Here is a 13,044-nt window from a genome sequence, read left to right as displayed (position 1 = left end):
TAGAGAGCTGGAAAGGGAGATTTTTAACTACATGTGCTCTTTGGCAACTTTTGAGGTTGATAATATGTGTGTGTTCTTACTATTCAATTAAAAGTTTTAATTATCTGAAAAGCACCTGGAAAGGTTTCATATTAATAAAAGTGTAAAGACGGCTTAGATCATTTTTTCTTCTTGTGAGAGTCCATTGAAAATATTTAGGTTAGAATGCCCCTACATGTTGTAATATTTGAGAACTGACAAGTTTATTATGCCATCATTTTCTTAGACTACACTCTTTTTCTAATTCTTGAATAATGTACATGAGGTGGTCTATTTGGCTTTTATTTAAGGAGATATTTAAAACATGACTCATTTGCGAATATATGTACTAACATGGGAAGTTGTATATATAAATGAAAAAAATGCACATTGTTAAACGGTGGTTAATACAAGTCCTGATTGGGGCGCCTAGGTGGCTCAGTTGGTTAAGCATCTGCCTTGAGCTCAGGTCATGATCCCAGGACCCTGAGATCGAGCCCCACACTTCTCCCTCTTGCCCCTGCTCATGCTTTCTCTCTCTCAAATAAATAAAATCTTTTTTAAAAAAATACAAGTCCTGATTGTGTTAAATAAAAAAATGTGCTTTTGAGTGTGTGTATAATATATATAGCCATATAAATATGCATGTATTTATATCATGTATGCTATATATACTTGATGAGTCATGAAATGTGTACTTGTATATATGAACATGTGTGTGGGGTGGGGGTAGAGGTATGTTGAGTAAAAGGTCTGGAATGCCACCAAGAAAAACATTTGCCATGTCTGGCCCTAAGGGAGTTGGACTGGGAAGGGTGGAAGGATACTTTTGGAGTGTACTTTCAACTTAAGAAAAATAACACATATTTCTTTTGAAACTTAAAAAGTATTTTTTAAAGAATAACTTAAAAAGGTACTTTGCTTAGTTATTATAATTTACAAAAGTCATATATTCTAAGTTTATAGTATAAGAACTTAAAGATCTGACTTTTCATGTTAATGATCAAATTCTTAAAGTTAATTTCCTAAGCCCATTAAAAAAAATGTATATACCAACTGGTAAATAACATAACACCCAGTGCCCTTGAGGCATGCTGAGTGTTGCCCAAACTAAACAATAAAAGGGTCTACTCCAACCAGGGTTGGAGTCCAGAAAGCTATGTTACACCATATCATCCCTGAGAGAAGACAACATTTTGGATGGTTGCTAGATGTTTTGTCTTTTCTGGGTTGAAACCCCCAAGCTTCTGGCCCTACGCCATATAAGGGACCTCCAATAATAGCTAATAATCCAATCTCCTGCCTTTCTATAACATTAACTTCTTGAACACCTCTGGGATACTCCATACCCAACAAGGAAGCCTATTCCTTTCATACAGGTAGTCCTAAGTGTTAGAAAGCTGGAACCACAATGTCCCAGGCCTCACAATCTTACTAGGATAAAAATACTTGTGTTCATAAAGTTGAATTATTATGGCACAGACTTCCACAGGCCCAATTGCTGAGAATGTCCAAGCATACATCTTGTCCTTTTCTCCTCAATTTCTCTTTCATTTGGTTCCCTTCAACTTACCTCCCTGAGTTCAGTCATTTATCAGTGCTTGTCTAGACTGTATGCAACAGGAATCCTGCTCCATTTCAACCCAGTTCTTTACTTTTGCTTTATAAAACCTATGGCATGCTATGCCAAATTATTCTTAAAGATCTCTTTTCCTTCCCTGCTGCTGCAAGAGTAAAATGTAGGCCCAACATTAAAGGCCCATGATTCTCTGGTCCTAACATAACCTTTCAGCTTCATCTCCCAATAATCTCTAACCTTTGACTCACTCTTAAGAGCAAGTCATTCTTTCCTCTTCCCTGTTAGAGTCCGAATTGTATTCCCTCAAAATTAATATGTTGAAGTCCTAACCCCTGAGACCTTAGAATGTGACTGTATTTGGAAATAGGACCTTTAAAGAGGTGGTTAAGGGGCACCTGGGTGGCTCAGTCATTAAGCGTTGGCCTTCGGCTCAGGTGATGATCCTAGGGTCCTGGCATCGAGTCCCACATCGGGCTCCTTGCTCAGTGGGAAGCCTGCTTCCCCCTCTCCCACTCCCCCTGCTTGTGTTCCCTCTCTTGCTATCTCTCTCTCTGTCAAATAAATAAAATATTTTTTAAAAATAAATAAATAAAAATAAAGAGGTGGTTAAGTTAAAATAAGGCCAGTAAGGTAAATCCCAATATAATCTATTGTCCTTATATGAAGAAATTTGGACACATAAAGGAATACCACGGATGCACGTGCACAAAAAGACCATGTGAGGACACAGTGAGAAGGCAGCCATCTGCACACCAAGGATGGAGAGCTCAGAATAAAACCCACGCTGCCAACTCCTTGATCTTGGAGATCTATGCTCTAGGACTATGAGAAATAACTTTCTGTTGTTTAAGCCACCCAGTTTCAGGTATTCCTTTATGGCACTCCGAGCAAGTTAATACAATCTCTAACTCTCCCATACATTTGCTTATGCTACCTAGAATGTTCCCTCTCCTGTCCATTGATGTGTTCTTTATTCTTTGAGCCCTCTCCTCATATAGGACCTCATGTAGTGCGGTCTCAGACCACCCCGATCCAAGCACTTAATATTTATAGCTTAGTATTATTAGTTTTCATAGCTTTTCTCCCCCAAGTAGCTGGAAAACTTAGCAAGATCAGGTTTAGAGTTTTATACTTTATTTCCTATAAAATATCTCAAACATACTAGATGCTTAAGAAATATCTACCAGTTAGGATGTTTCGGGCACAATAACAGAAAACCCTACTCAAAATGGCTTAAGCAATAAGGAAAACTTATTATTTCCTGTAAGGAGTCCAGACGTAGAAACTTCAGGGTTGGTTAATTCTTCAACTCAACATTATCACTGTTGCTTTCCTCTTCTAGTTCCCTCCACGGTGCCAAGATGGCTCCACTGTTGCAGGCAGATGGACATGTAGAAACAGCGTCATTAGAAGAAGAAAAGAAATACTTGCTTCCAATGCACATCTTTTCTGAACACCACCACCACCCCAGGACATTGTGTCTCATTGGCTAGAATTGTACCATCTGCCCATTTGTACATCAGTCACTGGCCAGGGAAGTGGGGTTAACTTGACTGGCTGAGAGGAGTAAGTATATGTCCATGTGCAGGAGAGTACTCAGCTAGCTGTACAGATTCCACACTCTGCCAGTAAAAAAAAAACAAACAAACAGAAACAGAAACAAATAAACATGTGAGGGGAGGGACTAAGAGCAAGATTTATTGAGCACTAAGCAGTCACTGTTACAAGCACTTTCAATGTATTAACTCATTTAATCCTCACCACACCCTATGAGGTAGGAGATACTACTTGCATTTTATGCATGAGGAAACAGAGGTATAGCATGAAGTAACTTGGCTCAAAGTCACACAGCTACCAAGTGGTAAAGCCGTGATTCAAACCTGGTCATCTGGCTTCAGAACTCATGCTATCAGGCATCATATATTTCCTCTCTCTCAGCCAAAAGTTTCTGCCTGGATATATATGTTAAATGATGAAAAGAGTGTTGACATCATTCTGAGCAATGGTGACTATTGACTTCTTCCACCTACACACTCTGAGGGTCAGTGTTTGCTCACTTCGGTGAATGACAGGTAGGGGTCAGGCCAGACAGAGGTGGAAAATGGAAGGCAGAAGTCTTACTGGATGAGTTGTGATATGAACACATTGGTATCTGCTTTTAGGCTCTCTCTTTTTCAACCTAGGGCGTTCCAGGTATAAAGAATGAGTAAAGCTAATTCATCTGAGATATTGCCCAAACTCAATTTTCATGGGGAACTATCTTGTTGTTTTTAAATGAATGCATGTGCCCCAAAGTCCTGGACTTTAAGTCCCTTTGGATTCTCAGTACTTTGAGGGGTAACAGCACATACCCTCCATGTGTGTTTCTTTGGACTCCCTCTCCTATTTGTCCTCAGCTCATTTATGTTGAAGCCTATTTTACAGAAGGAAACCAGAGACATACCATTCTTTTTTTTTTTTTTTTCTTTCTTTGGGCAGGAGTGGAATTTTTTTTTCATTTTTTTTTATTATGTTATGTTAATCACCACACATTACATCATTAGTTTTTTGATGTAGTGTTCCATGATTCATTGTTTGCGTATAACACCCAGTGCTCCATGCAAAATGTGCCCTCTTTAATACCCATCACCAGGCTAACCCAGCCTCCCACCCCCCTCAGAGACATACCATTCTTAAACAGGTTAAAGCCAAGAAATATAGTAAGCTTCTGCTTGAACTCAATCATAAGGTTCTCGTGTCCCTAATTCTTTTACCACCTAAATAAGAGGAACAGAATTTGAGGCCATGTCAGATCAGCTTGCCTCAATCTTAATTCAAACCCTGAGTACAGACTGCATGGTCAACCTTAAATTCCTTGGGCATATTTGTAACTTCATATTCTTTCATTTAGGCTACTTTGCCAGGGACTTTAAAGTAGGAACAGCAGGTGCAAACATTTGAAGCTGTAATGTAAATAGTGGTATTTCTAAAAGTAAAAGCAGTTAACATTTCTGGTTTTAGATTTTCACAAGACACCTTAATGTCTGGCAGTTTGGCTGAGATATGAAGTTGGGTTATGTCCTTCAAAGATGGAGGTAAGGAAGTGGTGAGGCAAGTTACCCAGCTGGTGGGTGAGCCTCACCAATCACCCAACATCTGCACCTCAGCGTTTTTGTTCTCTGTTCATTTTGCCTACACATTAACTGTCATGAAATGATTAGACAGAGCAAAACAAAAATTATCTTTCTTTGTGTACAAATGGCCCAAGAAAGAAAAATGCTGGTGGTGGATATGGAGAGGTTTAAGAAAATTTTGATTCTTAGTCAAAATATGTATATGTATAGGTGTATGTATGTACAGGATAAATAAAAGAGTAGACAGTCAAATTTGGAAGAACCCAGCTCTGTGCCACAAATTATTTTATGTGTAGTCCTGCGAGCCCAGAGAGCCCCTAACTCTCTCGAATTGCGGACGTCCCTTTCCTTTGGAACCAATGGAATGACTTGAACCCTGCAGTCAACATAAGGGCAGAGTCCACTACCACCCCGTTTTATGTCCCTCTGCTCCTGTTTCTCTACATTTTCCCAAGAAGGGACTTATGTTCCCCACTCTGCTGCATTTCCATGAAACGCCGTCACCTACTGGTCAGCTTGGTCCTTGGACATTTCTCTCAGCCACTAGAGCCCTCACCACCTCCCACGTCCCTCTGCCTCACACTAATCTCACCCCAGCCGGTCCTTTCCCCAAAGGCCCACCCACCCCAACTCTTCTCTGAAGCCTGGTAAAGGGGAAGGAGTTACAGCACAGGACAGCACAAAACTTAATGACTGGACATGACCTCTGCCACAGGGAGTTTCTTCCTGGTGATGTTCTCGTCAAACCCTGTCTTGGTTGAAGCAGTACAAGACAGTGGACATGAGGGCAGGCGGTGGGCCAACATCCTGGCTCTACCACTCTCTAGTTATAGAAACTTGTGACCCCCCCACCCACCCACCCAGGCTTCCATGTCTGTAAAGGGAGCTAGCAATGTACCTCCCTCCTCAGATGTCTGTGAGGATTAAATGAGGTATGCTGTGTAAAGCAGGCATTGGCCACTGTGGCTGGCACAGAGTGATCGCTCAATAAATGATAGCTGTTGTTGCTATGATGGGTAACTTGCCCAGGCTCCCCTCTGTAAACCTCTGAGAACAACCTTGCTGCATCTCACACACACACACACATACACACTACACCCCTATGCTTATTAAAGTAGAATCTTTGAGAACAAGTCTGGGGATCAGTAAGTTCTTAAGCTCCCTACGTGACTTTAATATGCAGTCGGACTGAGAACCACTGCTCTAGACTCTTCCCATATCTTCTCCTTCTCCCTCTTTCCTGGGCCACCTGTCATCTTTCTCTAGGCATCCAAGAGAAACTCAGGATTCTCCTATGCATTCTCCCATTTTGTTATAAGCATAGCGTTTTTGCTCTCTATTAACTACCTAGGCTCTGCCCAGGGGGCCTTGGCTTCCTCACCTTCAATATATTGTAGGTGTTTTCTGCTCTGGCCATGAAGTACAAGAGGTTATATTCAGTTGTTGCTTTAAATAACATTCTTTTTTTTACAACAGCAAAAAGTTACTAGAGTTCTCCCCAAATGGGGTTATTGTGTAAGTTTCTGCACATGTTTCTTCTAGACTAGGAGATCAAGGATTCCAGCTGTGGGACATAAGAAGCTGGAAGCAACAGGAGCACAACCTAGTAGTATACTTGGAGTACTTACAAAATATTTCTGCAGATCCCAGGGGCTTTTCAGCCTTGGCTATGCGTTAGAATCACCCGGTGAATGTTAAGACCTGGCCCAAATCTAGGCCCCACCCCCAGAGATTCTAATTTCGTTGATCTGGAGTATTGTCTATGCTGCCAGGAATTTTTTCATCTCTCCCAGATGATTCCAGTGAGCAGCCACTGATCTCTGGAAACGGATCTTGTCGCTTCACTTTTTTCTCCCAATGGCCACCATCAATCATTGCATTAATCCCGTGTTTCCCCAACTACCTCTTTAAAACAATCAGTTGGGATGTTTCTTAAGAATACAGATTCCTGGGCCCCACTCCAGGCTTCCTGAATCAAAATGTCCATAGAAGTCTTATCAGGCACTTATGAGAAACACTACATTAATTCAAGTTATCTTGGCCCATTTTCAGTTAATTAATATGTACTTTATTTGTTTGAAAAATATTTAATGAGCACCTAATATATGCCCAACATTGTTTTAGTTGCTAGGAATACAGCAAAAAACAAGAGAATTCCATGTCCTTGTAGATACTATGTCTAGGAGCAGAGTAAACAAGCAAAAACTTCATTTCAGATAGCGATCAATGTATAAAGGCCCTGGAGCGAGATAAAGGGCTAGAAGGTGATATGAAGTTACGGCAGGCCATTATTTTAAAAAAGGTGGCAAGTGAAGGCCTGGTTTTGAGAAGTTGCATCTGAACAGACAACTGAGTGATAAGAAATTGCTAAAGAATTCCATTGCAGCCCCACTTATACCATTTTTAATCTTCTGAATTAGATGGGATTTTCTTCAAGGTCAGGGACTGTCTTTTATATTTTTGTATTTTCCTATAGCAACCAGTGTAGCACTTTGCACAAGCAAGAACTCCATGAATCACACTAGACTCAAAAGCATTTCATCCTTAAATATACGTTTAAAGACAACCAGCAGAGGTTGCAGTAAGTTACCTGCTTACTAAGTAAAGGAAAATCCAAGAAAACACATTCAATCATCAGATACTCAGCCCAAGGCTAGACTTTCTGCTTGCTTCCAGCTGCTAGCCACAGTTACAGATTCTTATTAGAAAGTCTTTAAAGCATGCCAAGATCTGGTCCTCTGTGCATGACTCCACACTGATGAGATCAGACACTGAGTTGTGATTATCAGTTTTTGCCAGCTTATCATTTTGTGATGTAATTTATGGTCTTTTGTAATCAACTTCTCAACTTCTCACTGATGTCTCTGTGTGCCCTCAAGTTCCATTCAACCCTTATTTCCATAAGATAATCAGCTGAGTTTTTCAGAAGGCCATTGTATCCTATTATGCCTCTGGAGGCCAAAAGAGATGCTTTAATACAGAGAAAAATCCTCAGAAGTTTTAGTGAAACCAATTCAGATGTCTGGGGAAGGTTTATCACAGTTCCAATTTGGAATTCACATGGCTTTGAGGAAGGCTTTTCATTTCTTTTTTTTTTTTTTAAAGATTTTATTTATTTATTTGAGAGAGAGAATGAGATAGAGAGAGCATGAGAGGGGGGAGGGTGAGAGGGAGAAGCAGACTCCCTGCTGAACAGGGAGCCCAATGCGGGACTCGATCCCGGGACTCCAGGATCATGACCTGAGCCGAGGGCAGTCGCTTAACCAACTGAGCCACCCAGGCGCCCCAAGGCTTTTCATTTCTTGCAGGATCACCGTGTTCTTCAAATGCTTTCCTTGAGCCAAGAACAGCACAACCAGTACTGGAAGGCTCACCCAGGGGGGAACATCATTTGGTAAGGAAATTCCCGAACAAGGACTATTGAGGCCAGTGTGTTTCATACCAATTCTACAACTGATTTGCTGTTTGACTCAGGCAAATTACTTGCCCCCGTTGAGCCCCAGAACCCTTAGTTGTAAGATCTGATGTCCTTTTCTCTGATGACACTCAGGATTGTCATGAAGACCAAGTGAAATGAATGAAAGGAAAGAGCACTTTAAAGCATGCTCATTGCTATGGCATTACAACATACTATTATTATAGCCAAAGTAATTCACCATGTTCTTATACTCCATTTGGTAGGTGTTCACAACCGTTCAGTCTCTCATGTCTGCAATGAAATTTCAGAAGTAAGATTCTGCCCGGCACACATACCCACTTAAGGGCTATGCTTTTGATAAGCCCTCCTGATTTATCTTTGCTTTCCTTCAAGGACGTGCTTAGATTACCCTCTGCTTAAAGTCCTTTAGTGGTGTTCTCAGTGACTGTGTCCCCTTGGCTGAATTCCTGGGCATGGCTGTCATTTGGCCCATGGATTGTCATTTGGCCCCAGTCAGTTGGCTCTTAGCATCTCCTGTCTTGCTGGTTATCTACGTTCTGGGTATAGAGAGTATGTCTGTAAGTACAGTGTCTTACTTTGAGGGGAGGGCCTGTGATTTATACCTCTTTGCATCCTTAGCTCAGGCAAACATTTTCACTAACAATGACTTTTAGGGATGGTACTGGGTTGAACAGCATCCCCGCAAAATTCATGTCCACCCAGAAGCTGTGAACATGACCTTATTTGGAAATAGAGTCTTTGCAGATGTAATGGAGTTAAGATGAGGTCATTACTGGATTAAGATGGCCCTAAATCCAATGTCTGGTATCCTTAAAGAAGAGAGAAATCTGGACACAGAGAAGACCCAAACAAAGAAGCCTAATGCAGTGAAGGAAGCAGAGGCTGGAGTGATACTTCTGTAGGCCAAGGAATGCCAAGGAGTGCCAGCAACCACCTGAAGCTAGGAAGAAGCAGAGAAGGATTCTTCCCTCGAGCTTTCAGAGGGAGCACAGCCCTGCCAACACCTTAATCTCAGGCTTCTAGCTCCAGAATTGTGAAAGAATACATTTCTGCTGTTTTAAGTCACCCAGTTCGTGGTCATTTGTTACAGCAGCCCTAGGAAACTAATCCAGGAATGCTGAGCATGCTATAGAGTGTAGGAGAGACCTTCTGGGGCCACCATCCAGCCTTGGACAGTCGGCTTTCAAAAGAGCTGAGGCACTGTTTTAAGGGAACGGAGTCATTGAAGGCAGTGAATGCAGAGGGCAGGGAAAGATCTGGTATGGTCTGAATACAGAACAATCCAAAATAATGTTTACAAACTTGATGTTAAAGGCATTTTCAAGGTCCCTTCATTAGAAACAGTTTGCTTTATGACAAAAAGGTTGATCTGGGAGTTGGAGACAGGGGAGCAAGTGAATGAAGAGATAACTACTTATGATAGGATATAATCAAAATAATAGAATCAACCTATGTGAGTGTGGATTGCACAGCACCCCTTGCTTGAGATCATTGGAAGCTCCCGTGGTGTGAGCTGGGGCTGATGTGGGCTGGTGGACCACTTGAATTCCAGGCTGGAGGACTCAGTCCCCTCTGTTGTTCACAGCATGGATACTTGGGACAGAGCACCTGGGGCTGAGTTCTGGTTATTCCATTTACTGGCAAGTTACTACGCGTTACTTGCTTCCTCTCCTCATTTATAAAATCAGAAGAGAAATGGCACCTCCCTCCTAACTCTGTGAGGATTGAAAGAGTCCGCATAAATTGCTTAGAATGTCACCCAAGATAAATGATAGAAGCCTCACTTGCTTTTATTGTCATCATCATCATCCTGTGCAGATGAGGGAGACCAGAAGGGTGAATCATCTGACCTTTGTGGCTCTTGCAGGAAAGGGAGGTCCCGCTGGGGAAAAGGAGGTAAGTGCAAAACTGGCCATTTACTTGAAAATGTCTGCTTGAAAATACTTTCTCCCCTGGCACAGAGAATTTTTTAAAAAGGCAGAGTAGTCTCAGAGTTTCTACTACTGTGGACAGACTCTGGATACTTTGAGTAAAGGATATGGTGTCCTATGCTGTGCTCCCTAATTGGGATTCATGGGGTGGCAGGGCCTGGTCCTATCTGACTCCCCACCAACCAGCCAGGCATACAGCAGTCCCTTAGTCAACATAGACTGACAGAGGAAGGAAGGAACAAACTAGCTGTGATTGACTGGCCTCGAGCCCCTCCTATTCTATGAGGCAGGGCCTAGGATCCTCTGGCCCTGAAAGGAACAGGAGCGGGGCAGGAGACTTCTGGAAGTATGGCAATTGCCAGCACAGGTAAAGCATCTGAAACAGGAAAACCAAAGAGACTCCATTTTTAGAAGGGCTCCATCTCTGCTGTTTTTCTGCTAGGTCCCATTTACTCATGTTCTATTTTTTGCATCTGAATAAACCAGAGAAGCTATGTTCCCACTCCAAGGGGGAAACAAGAAAGTTAATCATTCTCTGAGTTTTGCACTGGGCCCTCAAACACCTGATAATATCCAGCCAGATCCCAAAAGCTTTAGCTTTGAACAAACCTGGGCTGACGCTGGCATCACCACCCCCTACCTTCAATGACTTATAAAATAACACCTATTAATCACCTGTCACTCACCTTCTATTGGACCGTACCCTGGATTACCGAAGGAACAGGTACCCTGCACCCCTTTCCAATAGAAATCCCTAACCCCAAGCAACCACTAGATTCATTCCCCTTTTGGAGTCTCCCAGACATACTCTCTCTGTTATTCTCTGTCACTCGCGCTATTCAATAAACTCTGTTTTCGCTTCCTCCTGGTAAACATTTGATTTCCATCTTGCCTCAAGAACCCTCTTGGCTGATCCTGTGGGACCCCCACTCTGGGTCCTCAGACTAGTCTGCCTGCATCACGTCCCCATCACAAAATTGGTATATTTCAAGTCGTAGATACTGCCCAATTGGCTAAGCAGGTCTGTGCTTGCTTTCATTCAGTTATTCGGTGAGCAGGGTTGGTACCGGATCCTGTGCCCTCAAGGCTGCCGTCCTCACCCCCGCTTTAGGGTAAAGAGGAAGACTTAGAGTGTCTATTTGGCATGTAGGCACTGATTGAAAAACAACTTTGTACCCAATTTATTGGCCATAAAGCTCCACCTTCCCACGCTGTTCCTAGATATTTCGCCAAGCTGCGTGGGACACTGTCCTCGGCTCACCAATGAGAGCCGGGCGATTGGTGCAGGGCCAGCGCCTCACAGAGCACAGCCTTGGGGAAAAGCAAGGAGTCGCAGATGTAAGTTTGCTTTGTCACCGCCCTCTGAGCGACTTTGGGCCAGTCTCTTAGGTCTCCAGACCTCGGATCTTGTCTGTTTCCCGCGGGGAGGAAACCGAACCTGGGTGACGCTCAGGGCAGCGGCGGGGAGCCACGCGGCTCGGCCGGAGTGTAGCGCGCCGCGCGCGCCTCGGAACTTTGTCCCAAGCGTGGAGCGGGGACCCCGGAGTGCAGGGGTGGGGAGCTCCGGCTGCGGGAGCGCGGCGACGGCGCTCCTCCTTTCTCCACGTCACCGGGGCCGCTCGGCGCCCTCCCACCCCCGGCCGAGTGAGAGCAACTCACTAGCAGGGCGCGCCGCCGAGTTGGCGAAAGGGGAGGAGGCGGGAGCGAGCCGCCGCAGCAGAGGGGCCGGGATCCCGGAGCACAGCTCACGGCCCCCACCCGGGTGGCCTCTGCAGCCGCGGGGACCCCGCGTTCGGGGCTCCCCTGCTCCCTTTCGTAAGTCGACTTGGCCACGCAGGCCAGTGAGGAACGTCCGGGGCCGGGGTGCAGAGCTGTGCCGCGGTGGCGGGTGCGGGGCTCCGATCCCAGCCGCGGGGTACCCGGACGCCCCGACCCTCTCCTCCTGGAGACTTTCACTTTCCCGCTGGGGAAAACTTGGGCGCCGCGCCGCTCTCGGGGGTGAGGGCTGGGGCGTCGGCCGCGGGGTGCTGCATCGGGATCCCGGGCTGAGCCCCCGCCTGGCTGCGCGCCTGCGGGCTCCGGGAAGGAGGGCGCCGGCAGCCGGCGGGCGCAGGTGGAGCCGAGGGCTACTGTGGGCGACCCCGCCGCGCGCCAAGCGGACGCGGCAACTTCAGGAACCCGCGCGGCGGCCGGGAGTCGCGCGGCGTGTGCGCACCAGGGTTTCCCCAGACTCTCCCCGAGCGGTGAGAACGCGGCTCTGGGACGCGCCCTTTCCCGAGGCGGGCGTGCGGCAGTCTAAGTCCTCCCGGCCCGAGGGCAAGAGAGACCCGCTCAGGTGAGGGGCGCCGAGGGGCGGGTCGCGACGCCCGCTTTTCCCGACTAGCCCGCCAGCCCCGGGCCCGGCGACGCTGCCCGAGACCCGGGCCGTGGGCGTCCTCGCTCCTGGTGGGCGGGAGGCGAGTGGGCGGGAGAGGGACCAGGAGCTCGGGAATGGGCTGCTCCAGTGGCTTCTCCATTAGGACTAGGTGCTTGGAGGAAGGGGGTCTTTCCAGTTTGGGGATCGGAAGCTGCGGGACGGACCTCCCGGCCGTGCCCTCCCAGGGACGAGCTTCTGCGCTTTTTAAGGTCAAGTTTCCATGCCGCAGAGCTGACCGGGACGTCCCCCCCGGCGAGGTGGCAGCGCCTCTCCAGCAGGCTGGAAACCTCCGAGGATCCGAGCCAAGAAGTCTGGACTCTCAAGTCAGTTTACCATCTTTACTTAGGCTAACGGTGCGAGTGAGCTGGTATTGCTTGGTAAATTTTAGAACTAAGTCCTCTGTCTTGGGGAGGTTTTCTGGGTTCTTGTAGCCTGGGAAACTTGTGTTTTGCCCCCTTACTGGGCATGCGAAGAGGTGGTGTTAGACCTTAGGCCCTTGTTCTTTCCTCTTCTCATCCGTAAAATTGAATCAGAATATTAAGGGAATT

Source organism: Neomonachus schauinslandi, chromosome 7, assembly GCF_002201575.2.
Source record: "Neomonachus schauinslandi chromosome 7, ASM220157v2, whole genome shotgun sequence".
NCBI classification, from domain to species: domain Eukaryota; kingdom Metazoa; phylum Chordata; class Mammalia; order Carnivora; family Phocidae; genus Neomonachus; species Neomonachus schauinslandi.
Note: the sequence above shows the minus strand (reverse complement) of the source record.